The sequence below is a fragment of the Staurois parvus genome, unplaced genomic scaffold (genome assembly GCF_062004578.1).
Source record: "Staurois parvus isolate SC_StPar_1 unplaced genomic scaffold, SC_StPar_1.0 ptg000134l, whole genome shotgun sequence".
NCBI lineage: Eukaryota > Metazoa > Chordata > Amphibia > Anura > Ranidae > Staurois > Staurois parvus.
The window spans coordinates 2,344,226-2,370,012 of record NW_028317930.1 but is presented as its reverse complement, the minus strand read 5'-3'; the positions used below and the strand labels follow the sequence as shown (position 1 = coordinate 2,370,012).

Genomic DNA, 25,787 nt, shown 5'->3' with positions numbered 1-25,787 from the left:
TTTCAGAAGAATGTGGTTGCCCATAGCAACACATGTGACTTCAGACCTGCGGACCCTGTGAGAGAAGTGTCGTCTGCAGAGGATTGTGGCAACGCAGAGATGAGAGTTCAGCGCATCTGGAGGAACCCACAAAGTTCAGCTGGGAGAGTGCCATCTCCCATATCAACAGGAGAAAGCCTGCCAACCAGGAGAAGGGGCTACAAGGGAGATGTTGTTCCGTATCCCAAGAAGGTTATCTGTGGAACCATACCCTGCCTGGAATGTGGTCAGTTTGGGCATGGTATCTTTACCTGCCCCAGATTATGGAACACCACTGATGAGGGTGCTACTGGGCAAAAGTCTTCATCTGCAAGCCCAGATTCATGTTTAAAAATGTTGGCAGCCACCTCTAGCAACAGTGAAGTACCTGTTGTGCCTGCAAGGGGTGCCAAGGAGTCAGAAGTGCCTGCCACAGTATCATCCTATAGCCTAATGGATGAACTGGCTGGCCAAAGCCAAGCAGAGGAGATGACAGAAAGGATCCAGATCCCACGCACTCGAGTGAAGAAGGTGAAGCCTGTTACAGTGGTGGGTAAGACTGGTACTTTTGAGATAAATGTGAGAGATACTAATGCACTGATTGAGACTGACTTTGAGACTCTCTGCTATAAATTTGGGATACTCCCAGTTGGGAAACCCACTGCTGGTGATTGTAAGAAAGACTTGCCTCTGTATAATGCTTTTAGTGGGAAGGCAACGGTTAAAAATGTCGATGTGAAGAGTACTGATATTGGGTTTGCACCAATGTCATATAAACAGAATGCTGAATTAAATGTAGTAGGGGTGACCACTAAGCAGGATGTGTTATCTCCCCTAGCAACGGTGGTTAAGGTAACCCATGATAACTATGATGTTGCTCTGGTGGACCAGAGTGTATCTGAATTGAGTGAAAATTTGTTATTTCAGTGTGGCAATGGTGAATCTAAAAGGTATGAATGTATTCATGATGATGATGGGTTAATGCAATCCACTAATGCAAAAGTTTTTGTAGTGAATGACACGCCACCAGGTCACGGTGGTGAGAGTAGGAAATTGCAACCTGTTGTGCCTAGAAAAGGAGTCTCCCATTGTGATATGGATAATGAAGATATAGGTAATGGGTCTGATACAGAGCCACTCTGTCCCTCTGTGTCTCCTTCAGCGGTTGGAGTGGTACTGCGTAGTACCTCTGATGGGATCACAGGGACGATGGACTGGGACAGATGGGCAACAAGCTTGTTGGCATTAATAAAAGATGCCTCTGTGGGTAACAATGGGGTGGACATGGTTTCTGCTGTGCTGAATAGAGGGAATGTGGAGCAGCTATTAGTCCAGGGCGCACCTGTCGCTGCCAAAATTAACCCACCGCTGGTAAAAGGCATCATTGAGGCTAAACACTCAGCAGAAGTTTTGCCCACAGCCCATAAAGGAGTTAATGGTGTGGTGTACCAAACTGATATCCATAGAGAAGCCGTGGAAGAGCTCATTGACACTGAGCCTCAGAGTATTTGGGTGAATCCCACACCTGGTTACGCTCTGGGAGAGCCCCAGGTTATTGTATTGGGTACCTCCAGCCGAGAGGAAGCCTCTTTAAGAAGCATCACCTCTGAGGCATCAGTAAATGAGTGTCTCCATGTCTCCAGGAAGGTCTTATGTGTGGAATCAGGCTGTCTTTTTATAACAGACCTGCTGAAGGAAATGTTAGCCTTCTGGAGTGTACAGCCGGTGTATACCTTGCTGTCTCTTCCATGTTCGGGGGAGCTGGTACAGCGGAGTACCGCTAATTGGAGCTGGGTATTACAGGCTATACAAAACAAAGATGGTCAATATAGGAATTCTGTGATACCATCCTTGTTGGTAATGGTGAAAATTGTCTTTCAGTGCATGGCTGGGTTGCTTCATAGCAGTAATCGGTATGAGAGGCACACCAGAGTACTGTTGGACAGGACAGAGGTTTGGCCAGAAGTGCCAGAAGACACATGTATATGTGATGTGGTTGGGGTCGTCTACCCAAATGCAGAATTATATAAGAATGGTTTGGCATCAGGACAGTTGCTGGCAGAGTCTTTTGTGACAGCGAAGTCAATGGGTAGTGATGTTTCCATGGGAGACACCCACTCTGCTGTATGTAATTCCTCTCCAGAAACTGCCCTGCCAACTACTAGTGAACTGAGTTCTGACAAGAGTCTTTTGGCTAATGATAAAAAGGGAAATGTGTTGATGAATTTGGATTGTCTGATTACTATGTGTGATAACAAAAAGAATGGTAGACCTGGTGGTCGAGTTGACATGGTAGCTGGTCATCCTGAAAAAGGTAATGAGTGCTTAATAGACACAAGAGAGGTTAAGAGTATAGTAATAGGCCCCCTACAGGTTCAGGAAGGTCACTCTGGAAAAGTTTTCCAAAGGTCCAGTAAACGCCCAAGTTGTAAGAATGAAAGGTCTAAGGGAACTGGCCCAAAGCTTAACAAGGGGATGTTAAAAGTGTTTGATTCCCAAATAAAAGAGCCCACCTCTATTACTCAAGGGTCTAAAAATATAACCCCATCAAAATTAAATAAAGCAAAAAGGGATGGTCTAGAGGAATTTGAGGGAGCACATTGTAATATTACAGGTACCAGGCACTTAAAGCTTAGGCGTCAACCCCGGGTTACAAAGGGTACTGAGATTTGTAAACCCCCTAGTGGTAAAAGGACTAGCATAGTCTTAAGGAAATTAGAAAGACCACGCTTTTGGAAGCGCACTCGTAAAAAGGCATGGGGAAGTAGTAGAGCCCAAGACAGGGGAAGTCACCTCTTGGGGCAGGGAGTAGTGTCTCCCTTTGATGAAAACAAAGTCAGCCAGGATTGGACCTTTACAGGTGATAGCCCGCACAGACGGTCTAAAGCAAGGGTTTTAGGTTTGTGTGTTCCGCCCCCTACGGGGTCAAAACAAAGGGGGGGGATATGTGGCAGTGCGGTGTCCTGCCACGGTCAAACTCCAGTTGAAAACCCTGGATTCTCAACCAGGCAGGTTGAGGGGCTCCAGAGAGTTTATGTATTGCAGAGGAAACTGACTTTTCGGTTTCCTCATTTATTCATTAAGTTTGTTTTGGGATCTGGAGCCTGGAGATTTCAAAGAGATCTGGGAGGGATGAAATCTCCAATCCGGGGTCCGTGTTTTGAGAACCCCCAGCACACTGAGTGCACAGGTGTGTACAGGCCTTTTTATAGGGTCCTAACCATAGTTCTGGGCTCCACCCCGGCAGACGGAGTCAGGAGGGCTCCACCCCGGCAAACGGAGTCGGGAGGGCTCCACCCCGGCAGTTAGGAGGACTCCACCCAGGCAGACGGGAGGTCTCTGCCGTGGAGTCAGGTGGGCTACACCTAGGAGAGGTGGAAGCCGGACTAGCTGTGTGCTAGTGCCATACTTTGGGAAGAGTCTGCAGGAGGCAGACTTAAAACTGCGTACAAGGCAGGAGGCTGAATACTGTTCATTTGAATTCGTGTGATGGTGGATACCCCTGCGTGGGAAACCTTTATGTTATTGAACTGACATTTAAATAAAAGTGGGCAAACAGGCCCTTAAAAAATAAGCGAGTTGCCGTGTGCTTTGAAGAAGCTCTACCACTTGAAGCGAGGTCCCACATTATATATATATGTGTGTGTATATATATATATATGTGTGTGTGTGTGTATATATATATATATATATATATATATGTGTGTGTGTGTATATATATATATATATATATATGTGTGTGTGTGTGTGTGTGTGTGTGTGTATATATGTATATGCGTGTATATGTGTGTATATATATATATATATATATATATATATATATATATGTATGTATATATATATATGTGTATATATATATATATATACAGTTGCAAGAAAAAGTATGTGAACCCCTTGGGATTACGTGGAGTTTTGCATGAATTAGGCATAAAATGTGCTCTGAACGTTATCTAAGTCACAACAATAGAAGAACACAGTCTTCCAAACATAATACTACACAAACATTAGATGTTGCCATGGTTTAATTGCACATAACATGTAAACATTCACAGTGCAGGGAGGAAAAAGTATGTGAGGCCCTAGCTTAATGACTTCTCCCAGAGCTAATTGGAGCCAGGAGTGAGCCAACCTTGACTCCAATCAGTGTGATGATATTGGATGTGTTGCTGACAGCTGTCCTGCCCTTGAAAAACACACAACTGTTTTGGGTTTACTGGTTTCAAGAAGCACTGTCTGATGTGAACCACGCCTCGCAGAAAAGAGCTCTCAGTAGGCCTACGATCAAGAATTGTTGACTTGCATGAAGCTGGAAAGGGTTACAAAAGTATCTCCAAAATCCTTGATGTTCATGTGTCCACAGTAAGACAGACTGTCTACAAATGGAGAAAGTTTAGCACTGTTGCTACTCTCCCTAGGCGTGGTCGTCCTGTAAAAATGACTGCAAAAGCACAGCGCAGAATGCTGCATGAGGTAAAGAAGAATCCCAGAGTGTCAGCTAAAGACCTACAGAAATCTCTGGCACATGCTAACATTTTTGTTGACACATCTACAATAAGGAAAACATTAAACAAGAATGGAGTACACGGGAGGACACCACGGAGGAAGCCATTGCTGTCCAAAAAGAATATTGCAGCACGTTTGAAGTTTGCAAAAGAGCACCTGGATGTTCCACAGCACTACTGGCAAAATATACTGTGGACAGATGAAACCAAGACTGAGTTGTTTGGGAAGAACACACAACACTATTTGTGGAGAAAAAAAGGCACAGCACACCAACATCATCTGTGACCCCGTTTTAAATTGTGAGTAGTCTTTTGGCATTTTGGATTTCGTTAATAAATACAAAATACTACACTATGAAAGTTCTCTTTTTGACTTCTTTTCTGTGAGCCATTGAAGATTCCCTAAAGGTGTTTGGCCATTTAGTGATTGATCACGGTGGGAGCTGACCCTGTGTCCAGTCAGAGGGAGAGAACCATCCTGCCTGGGATCATCCGGTGATACAATATATTCTATGACTCCTTGAGGGTCAAATTTTTGAGGTGAGCGCACACACCAGACAGTGACGGATAGATTGGCACAAGTTTCTGAGCACGCAATATATAAAGTTGAAGAATTGAAATCTAGATTTTTTTAATTATTATTTTTTATTTATTTTATCTTTACTGTATTTATCTTTATACCTGGGACTTTGCGATTTATTATTTATTGTCATGGTGTATGATTTGGTCACTATTGATTTCACTTTTGATTTTCTCCTAGTCACAATTGTGCATTTTATTTGTTTGGCTCATGTTACACTTTATATATATATATTTGAAATTAAGCTGGTTGAATAACATTTTTTTATTGATCATATACAGTGTCACATCATTAATGTATATTCACAATTTTTATTACATTTTTATTGCCTTTCATTATTCATTTCAAGTATATCACAGTGTACACAGCGCTACACCATTCCTTTATCAACTTGTTATACATCATAGTTAAGCCTGGTGTTAGCAGCTACTTCATTTTCTGAGAGTATATTTTGCAGCGCATGAGTCCACCCCCCTATTCTATTTGATTTATACAGTCCTTTCTTGATTACACGGCTGCGTCCTCTCTTGGTCTTTTCCTATGGTCGGACCACACCCCTATCCATCTTATGGTTCATGATCGACCAACGTCTTCACGTTGTTTCTCGTGGCACTTGAACGATACTCTGCTCAAAGACTCCTTTTGTATCGCGGAGGTCACGCAGATTATTCACAACTTTGTTCTTGATCACGCCTTACATACATAGCAGCATGTTATTGCTGGCAGGAGAGAGACCTGTGTTGTTTACACACAGGACTCTCCCCTGTCAGTGTTACTCAGCGATTGCCGGGTGCCAACGAGGAATCTCTGGTCAGGACCTGGTGATTGACATGTGGAGACGCTACTGGTGGCGCAGGTAAGGCGGTGCGCGCTCCCCCTACCCAGAAATGCAAATCACGTATATATACATGATGCAAATCACGTGTATATATACTGTGCAGAAGCGCAGCCCTGCTGCCCAGTAGCAGTACTTCAGCTATAGGGCAGAGGGGAAACAGTTAAGAAGGGCCTACATGTTCTCCATAGATTTTAGGTTAGGTGAGGAAAGGGGCCATGTCATTATTCTTTTATCTTTAGGCCTTTACTGGCTAGCCATGCAGTGGAGCGGTGCATGTGATACTGCTTGAAGAAAGTGTCTTCTAAAGACTGGCAGTAGGTTTGGGAGTTGATTTTGATTCCATCTTCAACCCGAAAAGGTCCAACTAGCTCATCTTTAATACTATAAGCCCATACCCATGCCCCACCTCCACCCTGCTGGCATCTGAGTTGAAGTGGAGCTTTGTGCCTGTTACCCGTCCAGCCACGGGCCCATCCACCTGGTCCGTCAAAAGTCACTCTCATCTCATCAGTCCATAAAACCTTTGAAAAATTTGTCTTTAGATATTGCTTGACCCAGTCTTGATGTTTCAATTTGTGTCTTGTCAGTGGTGTTCGGGTTTCAGCCTTCCCTACCTTGGCAATGTCTCTGAGCACTGAACACCTTTTGCTTCTGGGCACTCCAGGTAGGTTGCAGTTCTGGAATATGACAGCACATGGGGATAATGGGTTCCTGGTAGCTTCACGTTTGATTCTTCTCAAATGTTTGGCAGATAATTTGCGTCTTTTTTTTTTTTCTCAACACGTTTATTGCAACCCTGTTGACTATTTGCAACAAAACTTTTGATGGTTCTGTGATCCCTCCCATTTTGCCTGAGGAAAAGAAGCTGCCTAATACTTATGCACATCTTGATTTAGGGTGTTGATCTCCTTAGGCCTCCCTCATTACACAAATACAGGACACCTGAAATCCAATAAGCATTCAACTTTATATAGTTTGGAGTTGTAACAATATGCATAAAAATTATGATTTGGTCAAAATACTCACTTATCTAATAATTGTGCACACAGTGTATATGTAGAAGACACCTCAATCGTCAAATTGTAGTAGTGAAAGAACAACTAGAGTATCAAAAGATTTTAATAAATTAGCTTGGTAAAACACATGTACTCTATAAGGCCTCATATAGACTTCAAAAAGACTGTATGTGAACACACTGCAAAATATATTCTCATGGGCAAAAAAGGCTAAAAATCAAACCTATGTGGCTTACAGCCAAAGTTAATAAAAAGCTATAGATAATAAGAAAAGAGCTTTTATTAAATCTAAAAATGAAGGAATGCGATCATCATTTAAACATTACAAAAAATATAACAATATGCAAAAAGGCAAAAATTTTAAATGAACGACAAATTGTAAAAGATAGCAGGACCACCCCAAAAAAATTCTTCAAATATGTTAATAGTAAAAAGGTTTGATCTGATCATGTAGGCCCTTTACAAAATCATCTAGAGTGGGAAACTGGGGACAAAAAGAAGGCAAATTTATTAAATACCTTCTTCAGCTCTCTGTATGCAAAGGAGCATGGGGGTGCTCTTGTCCATAATGGGTATGGTATTGACACAGCTCCAGATGATCCACATTGGCTCACAATTGATATGATCCAAAAATATTTAGACAGAATAAAGGTGAATAAAGCACCTGGACTGGATGGCATACACCCACGGGTCCTTTAGGAATTGAGCTCTGTCATATCAAATCCGGTTTTTCTCATTTTTTGGGACTCTTTAATGACTGGCATAGTACCACTGGATTGGCGTAAGGCCAATGTGGTGCCAATATTTAAAAGGGGTCAAAATATTTACCAGGTAATTATAGACCTATTAGTTTAATTTCTATAGTTGGGAAGATACTGGAGAGTTTAATAAAATACCTCATAGATGAGTTCTTGCTGGAAAAAAATATTTTTAGCAACAGACAGCATGGGTTCTTGAAAGACAGAAGTTGTCAAACAAATCTGATTTCTTTTTATGAGGAGGTGAGAAAAACCTTGGACAGAGGGGTGGCGGTGGACGTGGTATACTTGGATTTTGCAAAAGCGTTTGACACAGTTCCCGACACATGGCTAATATGTAAGGTAAAGTCTACAGGCTTGGAAAATCTGTATGTAATTGGATAGAAAACTGGCTAAAAGATCGTATTCAGAGAGTAGTGATTAATGATTCATATTCTGAATGGTCTAGGGTTGTCAGTGGTGTATGACAAGGTTCAGTGTTGGGACCCTTACTTTTTAATATAGTTATAAACGATAATTTAATTTAATTTTAATCCCAGGGTCTGGGATTAAAAATACCATTTCAGTCTTTGCAGATGACACCAAGCTGTGCAGTGGAATAAACGTCCTTACAGGATGTCTCCAATTTACAAGCTGACCTCAATGCACTGTTTAATTGGGCAACTATGTGACCAATGAGGTTTAATGTTGATAAATGTAAGGTTATGCACTTGGGGGCTAAGAATATGCATGCATCATACATACTAGGGGGAGTACAACTGGGGAAATCAATGGTGGAGAAGGATCTGGGAGTTCTGGTAGATCACAAGCTTAATAATGGCATGCAATTGTATTAAAAGAGGTATAGACTCCAGAGAGAGATATAATTTTACCCTTGTACAAATCATTAGTAAGACCTCATTTGGAATATGCAGCTCAATTTTGGGCACCAATTCACAAAAAGAACACTGGGGAACTGGAGAAAATACAGAGAAGGACAACCAAACTGATAAGAGGCATGGAGGAGCTCAGCTATGAGGAAAGATTAGATTAACTGGATTTATTCTCTCTTGAGAAGAGGAGATTAAGGTGGGATATTATCAATATGTATAAATACATCAGTGGTTCATATAAATAACTATCCTGCAGCTGTCATAGGCGGCAGAAGCAGTCCCCACCCAGCAACACATAAGCATTGCCTCTGCTGCCTGACAGCTACAGGATAGCTTGGCGGGCTTCGGCAAGGATTACTTGTAGCACGTCTCTACTTTGCTGCGCAACTCTGCCAGGTGGGGGTCAACAAGGTAGGGACAAGATCGTGATCCACCTGTCACCTGCCTGCAGTAGACCGGTAGATCGTGATCGACAGATTTCTAACCCCCGGCCTAGACCCTCAGACCTGAGAAAGATTTCTGATAGGATTCAAGGACATGTCTGGGGACTCTATGACCTCCGCCAGATGACGGTGTTCCCCAAAGAGCTTCCTCAGGATCATGATGGTCCACCCTACATAGAAGAGACCACATGGGCAGGTAAGAAAGTAAACTATGTACTCACTGGAACAAGTATAGAAACCATTGATGGATTACGTGTTCCCGGTAACAACAAAATCTTTCTGCCCATGTTTAACATGCTTAGATGTGAGGTATCTGGGTTTACGGCTTTGGTACATTACTTTAAGCTCTAATAAAGTGAGGGATTTGTCTCTGAAAGGTTAAGTGGATATAATTTTACTAGGGGCTAGGCTGTGCAAAGCTCAGGGGGGCCCCAGAAACACAGCGGTCCTTAAGAGGGTAGCTCTACATTTGGTAGAGAAGTTCTTCGTCCACTGTGACCTGACTCAACGTATTCACTCTAACCAGGGGAGAGACTTTGAGAGCAGACACATTAAAAGACTGTTAGACCTGTTAGATATTCAGAAGTCAAAAACAACTCTCTATCACCCTCAAGGGGATCCTTAGCCGGAAAAATCTCCTAGATATGCTTGGGACTTCAGAAAAGAAACAACATTGGAGCAGGCACATTGCAACCATCGTACATGCCTACAATAGCACTGAAAATGATGCCACAGGCCATTTACCATAAAGGCTGATGTGTGGGAGGGAAGCTCAACTACCAGTTGACAGAGGATATGTGGGCCATTTGAGGAAGAGTCTAAACACTGCATACGAGAAAGCCCAGGCACACAGTTCAGTACTGCTTAGACCTGAAGAAGGGGACATTCCCCGAAAGCTTGTCCTCAAAATTGTATGTTAGTGCAAATAAAAAAAGTATCACAGACAGTACTCAATTGTTTCTGCCTCCTAGAGAGACAAATACTGGGACCCTCAGGCCTGAGGCTCCAGAATTCATACCCCAAAGCGAATCTCTGCTAATTCAAGAAGACCCTAAAACCACCCTGACTGCAGAGGATTCAGGAACTTTTCAGTTTTCTACAGTGGAAGAAGAGTCAGTTGTACCTGCAAAGTGAAAACAGAACAATTCGCCCCCCAAAAAAACTGACTCAGAATGCTTTGGACGACAGTTCGGAGGAAGTAATTCTCACCTCTCAAAGAACTCACGACACGCCAACTCTCAGAAAGGGAAGAAAGGAGGCACTTCTAATTGTAATAGGCTGGAACCACTTTTTAAGATGCACAGAATAAGATGCACATACTAGAGCAAGGTAAAATATCAGCACATCAGGTGGGACATCAAAGATTCTTTCTGCAAAAGGGTCAGTCTCCAGCAGCGCACCGACAAGCGGTGCTGAGCGGTGTATGGCCGCCAGGAACCTCCGGAACTTCACTGGAGCACAGTAGGAAGTGACATCAGAGGGGGCGGTAATGCGTTTGGGGCATGTGCAATTGCTACTTTGTCAGATCTAACACCCCAGGCTGAATAACAGTGCTATATAGTGACAGCGGAAGGAAGAGCTAAAAACAAGGATCGATAATGTCGTTCTACAGTGAAAGAAATAAGTATTTGATCCCCTGCTGATTTTGAATGTTTGCCCACTCACAAAGAAATGATCAGTCTAAAAATCGAATGGTAGGTGTATTGTAACACTGAGAGACAGAATAGCAACAAAAAATTGCTGCCTCTCCCAAAAACTACTTTAAATAATTAATTAAATGAATGAACTCCATACTACACTAAGGGTCGCCACAAATGTTCATGTGCTATAATACCCCATGGGCTGGCAATTATATCCCTCCTCCCCAGTGACTAAATCCCAAATAAACCAATAAGTAAATACAAGATGCTTAAACGACAATAGTGCTAAAAATAGCACATATACTATATATATATATATATATATATATATATATATATATATATATAAAAGCCCCAATAATTGTGCAAACATATAAAAGTTCGAAAAAATTGAACGTTCCAAAAAAACCCCCAAAGAAACCCCATCCGCATCCGGTGTGAATATTAAGTGATACAGTAGTAGATCTGCTTATCCATAGCAATTCTCTGTGCGTAGTGTTCCAATTAGTGCTCCCCCTCCAGAGCCCCACTCATCATAGATAATTGACCACCTGGAAAGGTAGGTCAAATATTGCATAAGATGTTGTAGTGCTCTCCTGCAGGAAAGTTGGCTGTCTGTGTGGTATTGACACCTCTATACACTGATGATAGACTCCATAGTGGAAACACCTCTAGAGCAATCGTTTGTGACAAAACTCCTCCAGAACCTCCACAATACCCCACCACCGTAAAAACATCAAAGGGAAACTTCCATAGCGTAACAGTATATTTATTAGGTAAAAAACATTTAAAATTGCACTTACGTAAAAACCATATGTATGGCACTTTAAATCCCAGCAAAAAGCAATTCCTTCTCAGAGGACAAGTGTAGCGCTATCAAGCCCCGCTCTACATGTTTCATCGTATGACGTCATCAGGATGCTCCTTATGCGATATTTGACCTACCACTCCAGGTGGTCAATTATCTGTGGTGAGTGGGGCTTAGATGAAGTCGGAAGTGACGAAACGCGTCAGTACGTGACGTCGGCCATAAACCGGAAGTTGTGGAGAGGCCATTTGGAAAAGGTTTTAATTTTTTTTTCGTTTTTATTATAGTTTTAATAAATATAACAGTGCAGGTTCAGAGTAGAAAATAAATACAACTTTTGCACATCACCGTGAAATACATACATTCGTAAAATTGCAGTGAAAAACCAAAGTGACTCATCCGTGATAACCGATTTAAGCATAAATTAGCGAGTAAAGCAAGTAAAGGCGGATATGCTACCAGTCCAAATGATCAAAGATAACAAATCATACTGTATTTGCATAACGCTTTGCCTATTATACTCACATTAGGCCCGAATAAATGGGTCCACCTGAACCCGACTTCCAAAACATATACTCAGAGATAACATAAGAAAAAGAAGGAATAAAACATAACCATGATAGCTCGGAAAGTAAAGGAAGAAAAGGAGAATTGAAGAAAAAGTAAGGAAGAAAACAGAGCTCTCTTATTGTTAGTTATGGTTACCTCGCATTCAATTCTATATAGTAATATTAAATGGCATAGAAATCAACAAATGGAAGGAGAATTTGTTGATTTCCATCTACTAGTAGTAGTCAATCTAGCAACAATAAGGATGTGGCCTATTATTGTATTTACCAGGGAAAAGGTTTAAAGTAAGGTTGAGTAGGGCCAAATAGGGTGCCAGAGTGGAAACTGTACCTGACGCTTTTGAAATAAGTGCGAAGATGTCCCGCCAGAATAATTGCAAACGAGGACACTTCCACAAAATGTGAAGTATATTCCCCTCACCACCACAATTCCTCCAGCATAATGATGATGTATTGGGGTACATTTTAGATAATTTGTATGGGGTAAAGTAGCTACGGTGCAATATCTTCAAGGTAAAATCCCAATGATTAGTACACTTGGTAACACTCAAACTACTGCTTAAGGCGTTCTCCCACTCATCTCTTGTAAAGGATTTTTGTAGATCCTTTTCCCACCTACTTACGCTATTTAACATAGAGAGATCGTGATCATTGTTAGGGATCCGGGTATGGCCAGAAATGTGTGGACTGACACAGGGAAGTAGCAGGCTTCAGGAACACAGGCGTAGTCAGGCTGGAGAGGTGGAATGGTCAGGCAGGCCGTAAGGTACTGTCAGGTGCCACCTGGCAGTGTCTCTAGCAGCCCACAGCACGGATTTCCTCAGGGCGCGGGGTCTAAGTCCCAGCCTGCTATTCACCAGGGCCTCTGATGGTGGGGATGGACTTGGTGCAGACTGGAACCAGGTCGCAACCCCTGAGTGCGTCCGGCTGTGGTAGAGAGTACTGGCAGGGGAGTGCAGGAACGGAGTCTGATGGGAAGAGGCAGGCAGACTTACTAAAGGTGATCCGTGCGGGATGGATGGATCGTTGGGTGAAGTAAGCGTAGTCAGACAGGCCGGGTCGGTATCGTGCGGGCAGCGTGGTACAGGAGGAGCAAGCAGAGAATGGTCGGGGTCACAAGCCAGGTTCAGCAGGTAGCGGGCAGCGCGGTACCAAGGATCAGGCAGATGGATGGTCAGGCAAGCCAGGGGTTCAACAGGAGACGGTCAGCAGAGGTCAGGATCAAAGCAGGGTCAGCAACGAGGTAGGAACACAGGATACCAGGTACTGGGGCTCATGGGAAACATGCACCAAGGCACTGATCACAGGCCTGGTCATTCCTTAAATACACCTCCTGCAATCAGCCCCAGGTGTTGGCTGACTGCAGGAGTGAGCTTCTGGCTGCTGAGAGCACCCACTGGTCAGCCCTGGTACTGCAGCCCACTTGGCAGGTGAGTCCCACCACCAGTGCTGAGTCCATTCCTGACAATCATAATGTAAAAGTTTACAAAACTTGGAGATTCCTTTATTCGTTCGAACAGGGTTCGTTATAGTGTGCCATAGTTTGGAGTCTATCTCTAGCCATGTGTTTAAACCAGTACCATGAAATCCTCTGATCTGCAGAAAAGGGTGCAAACCTTTGCTTGGAACGGGTTGTCCTATGTCAACAATGTATTGTACCCTAGGTCCCTTAATGGTTTAGTATTAAGGTTTGGGATGAGGTGTTCATATGCAGAGAGTGGGATATTAATTTGAAATTTGGGAGAGGAGTCGGGCAATGAGTTCAAGCCTGTTATCCAAGCTTCCAAAGTTGCGGTAATAGATGGTAAAAATGTAGTTAAAATTTTGGGCGAGACTGATCTAGCTAGAAGATCTAGCTAATTTGTCTGTAGGGACAAACCATTCCGGAAATTGGTCTAAGATTGTTGCATAATAATACATAGATAAAACAGGCAGACCCAGTCCCCCTTTCGATTTGTGTTTGGTAAAGGCCAGGAAGGGGATCCCCGCGGTTTCTTCCCTTTCCAGATAAATCTTTTTATGGCCACCTCTAATTTATGGCAATAGGCTCAGGGAATGAGGATTGGGATCGTTCTGAAATAATACAATATCTTGGGAAAGATTAACATCTTAAATGCTGCTATTCTACCTATCCACGATGTCTCTGCATCTCGATCAAGATGGATTGGTATAGTTTTTCAAAGTTATTTTTTAAAGTATGGGAAGACGGGGCAGATATGTAAATACCAAGGTAGTCTAATTTTTTATTGGACCATTGATAAGGAAATTTTTTTTTTAGGGAACACAGGGGACCTTTCATTATTGCAATTGGGAGGGCACAGGATTTGGTGATGTTGAGTTTATAATAAGATACTTCGCTAAAGTACTGCAAGGAAGCTGAAATTTCTGTGAGGGACTGCATCGGATCAGTAACAGTAAGGATTACATCGTCCGCAAACAGTCCAATTTTATGAGAGGTGGACGCTACTTGCATACCTGGTATCCGTGGGTTGGTTCTGATCTCAGTCGCTAGAGGTTCTATCACCAGCAAAAAGATGATGGGAGATAAGGGACAGCCCTGTCTCGTACCATTGGTAATATTAAAAGGAGCAGATAGGGCATTAGACGTGAATACCTGGGCGGAGGGAACAGTATATAATGCCATCATGGCCGACTTTATAAAGCCGATTATAAAGCAGGTAATCCTAAAAAATACTTTTTAATCAATTTTCTAATAAATTTCTGAGTGTCAATGTAGATATTAAATTTATTCGCAGGTGCAGTTGATCACAATGGATATATCCATATGGGGAGCTGTCATTACCTGCTTGGCTATTTAATATTCCTAAAGGCCAGTTTGTCAGAGTAAGAAGGAATTGTACCTCTAAATATGATTACTTTAAACAAGCAGAGGTATTAGGGTCAAGGTTTATAAATAAAAGTTATTCTATAGATATGATTAATCCCAAAATAGAAGAAGTAGGTAACATTGACAGAAAAAACTTTTTGGAGGATAAGAGTAAGGAAGAGCAAGTAGATTCCCAAATTGCGGTCGTTTTAGATTTTAATATACATTATAAAAAGATAGAGAGTATTTATAAAAAGGTATTAGAATATTCTGAAGTTGGATCCTGTTCTAGGGGGGGTGTTACCCGATATTCCCAGATTCATTTACAGAAGAGCACCTACGATTAGGTCCAAGGTGGTTAAGAATGTATTAGATCCTCCGATTAATAATCACATTACCTTCCTTGATGAAAAAGGATTCTTTCCATGTAGGAATTGTTTAGCCTGTTTAGCTAGCAAACGATTGAATATACGATGTTAAAGTTTTGTTGCCACTACCACTGGCCAGAAGTATGTTATTAAAGATTTCATCTCATGTAGGACTGAGGGGGTTGTGTATTGTTTAGAATGCGATTGTGGACTCCAATACATAGGCCGAACTAAAAGGCCATTGTGGAAGACTTAGGGAACATGTTCAAAATATTAAAAAAGGATTCCCAAAACATAATGTCTCTAGACAGTTTGCCACATATCACAATAAAGACCCCAGTAAGATGAAATTTTGGGGAATCGAGAAATTTAAGAAACATTGGAGGGGTAGCAACAAAATTAAATCTTTGAGTCAGGCTGAGTCCAGGTTGATTTATTATATGCAAACGCAGGTCCCCAAGGGGTTGAATGTCGAATTCGACCTAAATTGTTTTATTAGTGATTTTTAATTCATTGGTAGGTTAGTGAATATTGATTTTTATGTCTATGGCTGTTTTATATACATTCATATATATATATTTTAATTATTTATATGTTTTATAATATGCCTTCATTTATATGTGTATATGGATTATGTATTTAGTGATCTTTGTTAATGTGTGGGTAGATTGCATGAAGATGGAGCAGATTATTTGATGCAGATTTTTGATGCAATTTTCTATGTAATTTTTATATTGGATTTTAATATTGAATATATATTTTTTAGTTATTTTTAGGAGATTATATATAGTTTTATATTAATATTTTTATTCTGAGTGTTAGGTAGAGTTAGTAGCATCCCCGTGACTCACTCCCTAGTGTCTATTCTATACACATTATGATTAATGAGATAATTTATTCATACTCTTATTATTATTTTTAATTTATTATTTTATTAAAGATATATTTAGCCTGTAGTTTGCCAGGGCTCCGTGTAATGACATAATACTGGGGTATTGTGAATTTAAGTATGTTTCTTAGATTACCCATACCGTATTATGTCTACTGTGTATTTTTAAATAGAGGTATGCTTCAATAAATTGGCCACAGTCGCCGCTAATTATCAGGGGAGGCGTGCCGTTAGTGTCATTAGTAAGTAGGTCCGGTATAAAAGGGAGGAGCTGCGTTCCTATGGTGATACCCCGAGGAAGCCAGGAGTAGTCTGTGACGTAACGCGTAGGTACGCTAATACGCAGCTTCCGGTGCGCGGTGCCACACTTCCGGCATCCGCCGCCATCTTGGTATACCCAGGAAGTTCCTACACATGCAGTACACCCACACGTCGGTGAGGAGGGAGAACTGCTGGAACATGTGAGTGGCGTTTCTTTTGCTGACATTAAAGGAGTCTTGGTTAAATTAATACTGCACTTAGAGGATTTTTCTTCTACTCACTAGGCTGGTGAGCTATTGTTCTTCAGAAGCCTCCGGTTTGGGGCAATGGGAGCCCCTTAAGAAATCCACAACGTGAGGAAGGGTACCTATCTTCAGGAATAGGGATCCAGGGTGATCCTGAAAGCTGTTTGGCCCCTGGGGGTCACCTGGAGGAGGTGAGGAGGCAATCTAGCCTTAATAGGAGAAGAGTGTTGACACGATCATGGAGTACAAGCACCTTGCACATTGCATGAATTTATACATCACTTATTGATTTTTTCATGGACGCTTTGTTTTGAGTATTTGAGTGGCATTTGAAGTGTGGACACTTTATTGCACAGAAGCACTGTTTGTATACCCCCTTTTTTCTTTTTTCTTTTGAAGGAGGCTTGCATCTATTTTTTAGTGTGTGGGCACAGTTAATACATAAACGATAAAGGTATGCAGCACTTAAGATTAAACATAAATGAGTAGATACAATGATTAAAGTTCAGATATGATATGATAAGAAACTTCTAGGTTATCATAGCATGTAGATCAAACAGAGTAAACGTGACTTCTGTGATGTATCGGCATCTGATAAACTGGAATGCTCGTTACTCTTGTGGTACTAATACTAAGAGTAAGTTGCACTAACCAGATGCATAAGCAGATGAAGCATGGAGTAATTAAGACCTACTCCTACAGTCACAGTCAGTCATTTACCTGAGTATTCGGCTCTGAGAGGCTGGAAGGAGCTAGAGCCGGAGGAGAGGCGCTGTGTATCGATACGATACCAAGGACCCAAACATCCAGTTGATCTGCATTGTGTTGCTATTAAAGGTGGTCAGATACAATGGGGATCGAAAGTTTGAGCACCCCAGCTAAAAATTTGTATTAATGTGCATAAAGAAGCCAAGGAAAGATGGAAAAATCTCCAAAAGGCATCAAATTACAGATTAGACATTCTTATGTCAACAAAAGTTAAATTTTATTTCAATCATTTACACTTTCAAAATAACAGAAAACAAAAAAATGGCATCTGCAAAAGTTTGGGCACCCTGCAGAGTTAATATCTTGTACTGCCCCCTTTGGCAAGTATCACAGCTTGTAAACGCTTTTTGTAGCCAGCCAAGAGTCTTTCAATTCTTGTTTGAGGTATCTTTGCCCATTCTTCCTTACAAAAGTCTTCCAGTTCTTTGAGATTTCTGGGCTGTCTGTCACGCACTGCTCTTTTAAGGTCTATCCATAGATTTTCAATTATGTTGAGGTCAGGAGATTGTGAAGGCCATGGCAAAACCTTCAGTTTACGCCTCTTGATGTAATCCCCCGTGGATTTCGAGCTGTGTTTAGTATCATTATCCATTTGTAGAAGCCATCCTCTCTTTAACTTCAGCTTTTTCACAGATGGCATCAAGTTACCATCTAAAATTTGCTGAAATTTTATTGAATCCATTTTTCCTTCTACTCGTGAGAAGTTCCCTGTGCCACTGGCTGCAACACAACCCCAAAGCATGATTGATCCAACCCCATGCTTAACAGTTGGACAGAGGTTCTTTTCATTAAATTCTGTGCCCCTTCTTCTCCAAACGTACCTTTGCTCATTCCGTGCAAAGGTTCCGTTGATCGTGCAGTCAAACGTGGGTTTTGAATTGTTCTTCTCACAATCCTGCGAGCTGTTCTGTCTGATATTTTTCTTGGTCTTCCAGATCTTGCTTTAACTTCCACTGTTCCTGATGACTGCCATTTCTTAATTACATTCCGAACAGAGGATATTGACACCTGAAAACGTTTTGCTATCTTCTTATAGCCTTCTCCAGCTTTGTGAGCGTCAACTATTTTCAGTTTCAGTTTTCTAGACAACTGCTTAGAAGAACCCATGGTGCTGATTGTTGGGGCAAGGTCAGATGAGTCTGGGCATTTAAAACCTTTGAGATTGACATAACCTGGTCTTCCCAGATGATGATTGAGAACAATCCATGACACTGGCAGGTCTCAGCTTGGTAAAGGGGGCAGTGCATGCTATAAATTCTGCAGGGTGCCCAAACTTTTGCAGACACCATTTTTTTGTTTTCTGTTATTTTGAAAGTGTAAATGATGGAAATAAAATCTAACTTTTGTTGACATATTATAAGAATGTCTAATCTGTAATTTGATGCCTTTTGGAGATTTTTCCATCTTTCCTTGGCTTCTTTATGCACATTAATACAATTTTTTAGCTGGGGTGCCCAAACTTTCGATCCCCACTGTATTTCCTGTCCATCTGCTGGCTGATGACCTGGTTAATACCTCCATGGGCTGTTGCTGTTGTCTGTGGATTTCCTACCTTTGCCTGTCCTGGGAGATATGACACCTAGTGGCAAGATCTGAGATGACAACTACCTGTCCAGTGGCCTATTTCCAAAGTACTAGGAGTAGGTCTTAATTACTCCATGCTTCATCTGCTTATGCATCTGGTTAGTGCAACTTATTCTCAGTATTAGTACCACAAGGGTCACGAGCATTCCAGTTTATCAGATGCCGATACATCACAGAAGTCACGTTTACTCTGTTTGATCTACATGCTATGATAACCTAGAAGTTTCTTATCATATCATATCTGAACTTTAATCATTGTATCTACTCATTTATGTTTAATCCTAAGTGCTGCATACCTTTATCGTTTATGTACTACTTGAAGTTCGAGGTTTACTTCCTATGTCAGCTGCTAGCCATTTTTTCCTCTATTGACACCTAGCACTTGGTTTATTTGTCTTCTTATCCCTGAGCACAGTTAATAAGTCACTTTTGGAGTGGCACAACTTATTTAAGATAATTTTTTATATTTATAAGTATATTTGCATTATCTAATTTGGCACTTTTACATTGGAGCACTTCTATGTATTGCACTTAGTGGTTGAATAGGAATTATCATTTTTAATATTTATAAGAGCGCTGCACTATTTATGATTATTATACACACTGTTTGGGTACCAGTTTGAGTGTTGGCAGCTTCTAGTTAGGTAGACTTCTTTTTAGCGCAGGAGGACCTTGGTCCCTATTCATTCTTTTTAGGGTCCTCTTTAAGATTATATAGTTGGGAGTAATAAGGCGGAACGCCGCCGCTATTTTATTGGGATGGTACGTAGGTTTATTCGATATAGGATCCACAATTGACGTTAATTTAGATTTAGACTGTCTGATGGCAAGATATCTCGCGAGCATCTTACCCGCTTTATTCCCTTGTGTATAAAAAGTAGTTTTAGCTTTTTTCAAGTTTTTAGCATGACACCATGACATAAGGGTCCTAAGTTCAAATCTAGCTTTTTGGAGGTCCTGCAGAACACTGGGAGCTAAGGATTGTTTGTGGAGATGTTCTAATCTAGCTATCCTGTCAACCGTTTCTGAAAGAGTTTTGTCCCTATCCCGCCTTGCCTGTGAAGCCAATTTCAAAAGGAGACCTATGCCTTATTGGCGCACCACGTACTGAATACATTCGTAGTAGGAGCAGGGTTATAATACATAGAAACATTATTACGCCACAGGAACACTGGAGAAAATGTTAATGACTCCTCAATACTCCGAGATAAGTGCGTGATCCGACCATGTCATTGGATGAATTTCTGCACTTGAGACATTTTGTAATAGTTGAATATCTGTCAAGAAGATGTCTATTCTTGAGGAGGAGTTTTGGGGTGCAGAGTAGCGCGTATAGTCCCTTTCAGAAGCGTGTAGACATCTCCATGGGTCGTACAGGTTAGCCTCAGAAAGCACATTAGCAAGGGAATGCCTCAGGCCTCTACATGAATGTGAAATGTCCAGGGAGTTATTTATGATAGGGTTAAAGTCTCCACAGAAAAGCAGGAAGCCCTTCTGGATTTTTGCCACTTTTTTCCTCAGGGAGTTTAGAAAATGGATCTGATGCACATTGGGGGCGTATAGATTGACAATGGTATAAGTAATATTAATTTCACAGATGATAATTAGGTATCTACCTTTGCTATCAGATTCTTGGGATAGCAACGAAAATATGACAGAATTACGAATGGCTACAAGGACGCCACATTTCTTATCCGAGCCATTGGACATATATACGTGTGGGAATTAATGGTGTGAACAGTGTGGATCTTTAGTAGAGGTGAAATGTGTTTCCTGGACACAAATCACATCAATAGCCAGCCAATATGCCTCCCTTCACATAGAGTGGCGTTTGAACAGGCGTGAGCGTTCATAGAAACTATTTTCAGGACCATGGTGGATGTAGGATAAATGATGAAGGGTTGCCCTCAAGTGGTGTAAGGAAAAATTGCATAATGAAAGAAGTGATCCAGATGGATAGGCTTACTGTATCCGAGGGGGTCCAGCGAGGAGTAAAAAATTGTTTCTTCATATGGCGGGAGAAGGACGATATGGTATGTTCCCATTTTGTGCCAGTACCGATGCTCTGTGTGAAAAAGGTTGAAAAGGAGGAGGAAAAAAAAAGGAAAAGAACATAGAGAACATTCAACAAATAACTTTGGGTGAACTTAATCACTATAACGGTTGGGGGTTCAATGCCGAGGTTCGCAGCTTAATAGTTGGCTTTCCAAGCGTTCAGCGGGTAGGCAACAAAGCACCAAGAGGCATGGGAGAGTGGTTGGCGCGGTATATCATCCCTCTACTTGTTCCCAATCAGGGGTTATTTTCCTGGGAGAAGCTTTAGTGGGCGCTGGTTCGTCATCTGCTGGCAGAAGGCCCCACTTTCTAGGTAATTGGAATCCTTCCGCTTCAGATTTGACCGTTATCACACGGTTGTCTTTAATGATAAGCAGTTTGGTAGGGAAGCCCCACTGGTATCTGATCTCGTTTCGTAGCAATTTTGTAAATGAGAGCAATTTTTTGCAAGCTAGTATGGTATGTTAGGAAAGGTCAGTGAATAAGGAGATCCCTGTGTAGAGGTCTGGGAGCGGGTTTTTTTTCCGTGCAAATAGCATGAGTTCCTCTTTAACGTGGTAAAAGTGGATTCTTGCTATAGTGTCTCTTGGAATATGATCAGGAAGAAACGAGGGTTTTGGTAGTCTGTGGGCCCTGTCCACTACTATTTCTCTATTCGGAGTATGGGGTAGCAGTGCAGAGATCATTTGTTGTATATATTTTATATTTGCGTAGGTCCGCAGCAGGAACATTATCGCCAATACCCCTGTATTTTACATTATTCCTGCGGGAACGGTCCTCCAGGTCCACCAATTTTGTTTTTAATTCTGTCAGGTCATCTTCTGCTTCATTATGTGCATCAACCAATTCGTTGTGAGCTTTAGTGAATTCACCCATTTTAGTTTCCATGTGTGTTACCCATTCTCCCAGACATTCAATATCCTTATTCACTTGCGATACAAAGCCCATCATATCTTTATGCAGGGAGCCTTTAAGTGTAATTAACATATCTTTCATTACCGCTGCAGTAAGGGGTAGGGACTCTGCAGGGTAGTCTTCCAGGTGTTCCACAAACTCAGTAGTGGAGTTGTTTAAAAGTGAAGTTTGCGGCTGATCGCCCCCAGGATGTGCCTCTAAAGAGCAGTGTTGCCTTTGTTTCTGCGGGCTGTTTGTGGGAGAGGACCTTGCAGAGCCTGCAGACGCTGCTGGGGTGGATGTGTGCAGGGGAGAGATTTGGCCATCTCCCCTCACGTGTCCCTGTAGCTCAGGAGAGGGACAGTGACCGGCGCCATATTGAGGGGAGGGGCCTCTCGCCGGAGTAAAGAACTCCATTAATTTTCGGGGCCCCTCCTTATTCTTTCTCTTCCCCATTGTGCCTGCCCGGTGCCACCCTCTTTCCGAGGGCTCACTGTGTAGGTTGCGGGTTTCCCCGCTGACTGACGTCACTGTTCTGGGCTGCGGATCTCGGCGGCTCCCGGAGCTCACTCATTGAGCTGCCATCTCCTTCCGCGGCTGGCCACGCCCCCCCCCCCCCGGAAAAGGTTTTTTACACTGTTTGCCAGTCTTATACGTGCTGAGACATCTTATCTTTCCTGTAAGCACAATTTGATCATCAAAGGAGCTTTAACCCTATTATTGCCTACTACACTATGGTTGTACATGTTTTGATGCCATTTGAGAACTGGATGATATATACATCGAGAGGAGCCCCCCTTTTTCTAAAAGCATACAGATCTTGTCATCTGATAAGGTGCATAAGATAAGAGGTGGTGGTCAATGTGCACACTAGCACTGGGAGTTTTTCAAGAGGGGAGCACGAGCAGAGTGAAAATATTTTGGTGATACAATAAGTTATGCGATTTCTTTGGAGGTATATTTCCTATGTGAAGGCGGACGGATTTAGTAACCTAACCACAAAGGAAGATTGTGTAGAAGTGTTTTTAATTTACAAGATGGTAAGAGTAAGGATGACGGATGGTTAAAGGTGTACACACGGTGGAGTGGATTTTGCACGCATTGGCACAATTTTTGTAAATGCATTTTGTTATGTTGAATATCATGCGTTGTCGATAATGCACTATATATGATTTATATTTTTTTGAGGGCACTAAGAGGAGGAAGAGGATTCTTTGGCACTTGTGGAAGAAGAATATTCACTAAGGAAATATTAGTATCACTGATTATTCTACACAGAGACGCTGAATTAAAGTTGGACTATCAGTTATGCAAGTTTTTTGGCCACAAGATGGAGATATGGAAATGCTGACCTTTCCTTCCTGAATATTCAGATACCTAAAGCACACTGGGAAGTGAAGTTTTTCAGAAACATCAGGACACTTTATTTCCTGAGCATTTGAACTGCATTTCCCAGAGGTCTGGGAGCACAGGCATGGTTACAGAGCTGTTGGAACTGGATTTTTTTCTTGGGCAAAGGGGATTCTCCTCACAGGGGGAAAGAGGAGAGAGGACCATGCTGCCCAGTGTCCTCAGGGAGAGTGGAGAGAGAACCACACTCCCCCCAGCACTACCAGAGTGAGAGAAAGAGACCAAGCCACTGAAGTCCTTGTACTGTACCAATCTCTGCAGGGATGTGACCTGAGAGCTGCGACTGAGCTATTGCTGGGATCCAGATGTGCCTCACTACTGTCTGGGCTTGATTCCTGCTACATAATGAGCAGCTATTTTCTTTCAGTGCTCAGAAGCTTCTCGGCTGTTGGTTAATTACCAGACACTCGTTGTCTCTGCATTGACTCACCTGGATACCATTACCTGCCTTATTAGTCCAGCCTACAGCCAGCCCTTTTTGCTATTTTAGCAGCTTTGCTTATTTCCTCCTTTCCCTTGCATGGTCATTGATCTCCAGTGTGTTCCTGTGTACATCTTGGCCTGGCTGACTTCTGGTTTTCTGACCCTGGCTCGTCTGATTACCTGCTCTTACATCCATACCTTGGCTTCTGTTTTGACACAAAAACTCATTGTCCAGAATTACCCTGAGTTTGTGGCCTCCTTTAAAAGGGTATTTGATATTCCTGTGCGCTCCACCTCTGCTGGCAAGAGCTTCATGTCCATTAAACAGAGTATGAGAACTGTTGCTGACTACGCTATTGAATTCTGTTCTCTGGCAGGCAGAGATTGGTTGGAAAAATAAGGCCCTCGTGGCTGCTTTTTCCCATGGCCTCTCTGATAACATTAAAGATGAGATTGCAGCTTGAGATATTCCTAAGAATCTTGAGGAGTTGATCTCGTTTGCCACCCTCATTGATACCAGACTCCGAGAGAGACCTTTCTTTAAGAAGCGCTTGCGGAAGCCTCCTGCATGTTTGGTTCCGAGGTTTGCATTCCCCTCCATGCCTCCCTCAACGCCCATGCCTCCTGAGTCCGAGTCCTGCAGTGAAGTAGAGCCCATGCAGCTGAGTTTCACATGTCTCTCTGCCGAAAAGAGAGGCCCTTTAGGAGAAGGGAGAGATTGTGCCTTTACTGTGGCCAGGCAGGTCACTTATTGAACTCTTGTCCAACCTGTCCGGGAAACGCACCTGAAGTCCTGTAAGGGACAGACCTTAAGTGGTGTCTTTCCATCCCCAGCTACCCTTAAAGATAAGCCTCTAGTTCCAGTTACCGTTTCCTGGTCTGAGTTTTCCATCGACACCCAGGCACTAATCGATTCTGGGGCTACAGGCTTGTTCATAGATAGTGTGCGAAATTAACCCTCACCTAAAAAATGATTATGTAATCCAAATAATTAATGCTGCTGTTCATAAGGTAAAAAAACCACCAAATATAAAAATATTACAGCGAAAAAGTAGGCAAACAATAATAATTATGCCAAAAATAATAAAAAGTCCACTGTCCCAAATAAACGGTGATACAGTGTTCCAATCAGAGAAATGGTGCCAAAAAAAAATCAAATGTGCAGAAAATACTTGCTTGACAATCTCCAACGACCACCAGGAGGACAGACGAGATGAAAAAAGACAATGGGGACACTAATAGTGTAAAACTCTTTAATTAAATTAAAACCGAAGCGTCATTGCACTCACATTTCATGAGATAAAAAGAAGCCTTAATGATATAAAACTTTTCCACATCAGTAAGTATTTGGACAGGCAACAATTTATGGCTCCCACATCGAAGGGTATCAGACTGGCAACTGTGCTCCCACATCAGCAGGTGAAAGACCAACAAAGATGGCTCCGGAGTGCCACGAGTAGCGTGCGCTCCACTCACCGGATGTAACGTCACAAAGCCTCCACCGGAAACTACGTTGACGCGTTACGCCTGTCCTCCAGGGCGTTCTCACAGACAGTGATCTCCAGTTCCTGCTCTCTGTAAATGCATGAATTAATACACAATTAATATGAAACCATCCAATATATTCATAAATGAACAATAAAATTCATATTAATACTAAAATCAATTATAATTCATCGAAATATCAAATTTTGAACATAATTAGATACATAACATTATGATTACCAATTTGACAAAAAAAAAAAAAAAAAAAATTTTAACCCTTAGGGGTTAAAGTACCCAATCTTAGGATCCACTTTGTTTCATTCTGTGAGACTGCATTCCTCAAATCCCCACCAAGCCAGTGGGGTTCGATCATGTCTATCCCACAGAACTTCAACAAAGATGGATCCCTATTATGGAATTTTCTAATATGATAAGAAAGATTCTGATGTTTAAAACCTTTCTTGATGTTTCTTATATGTTCACCAAGCCTTACAGCAAGCTGCCTAGTCGTTCTCCCTACATACTGTAAATGGC

General features: G+C 42.0%; 1 protein-coding gene across 1 annotated transcript in view; it reads left to right on the top strand.

Annotated features, from left to right (window-relative positions):
* Nucleotides 1-25,787, top strand: part of TBC1D16 (TBC1 domain family member 16) — a 527,005-nt gene that overhangs the window by 381,027 nt on the left and 120,191 nt on the right. The gene's annotated exons all lie outside the window — the stretch shown is intronic.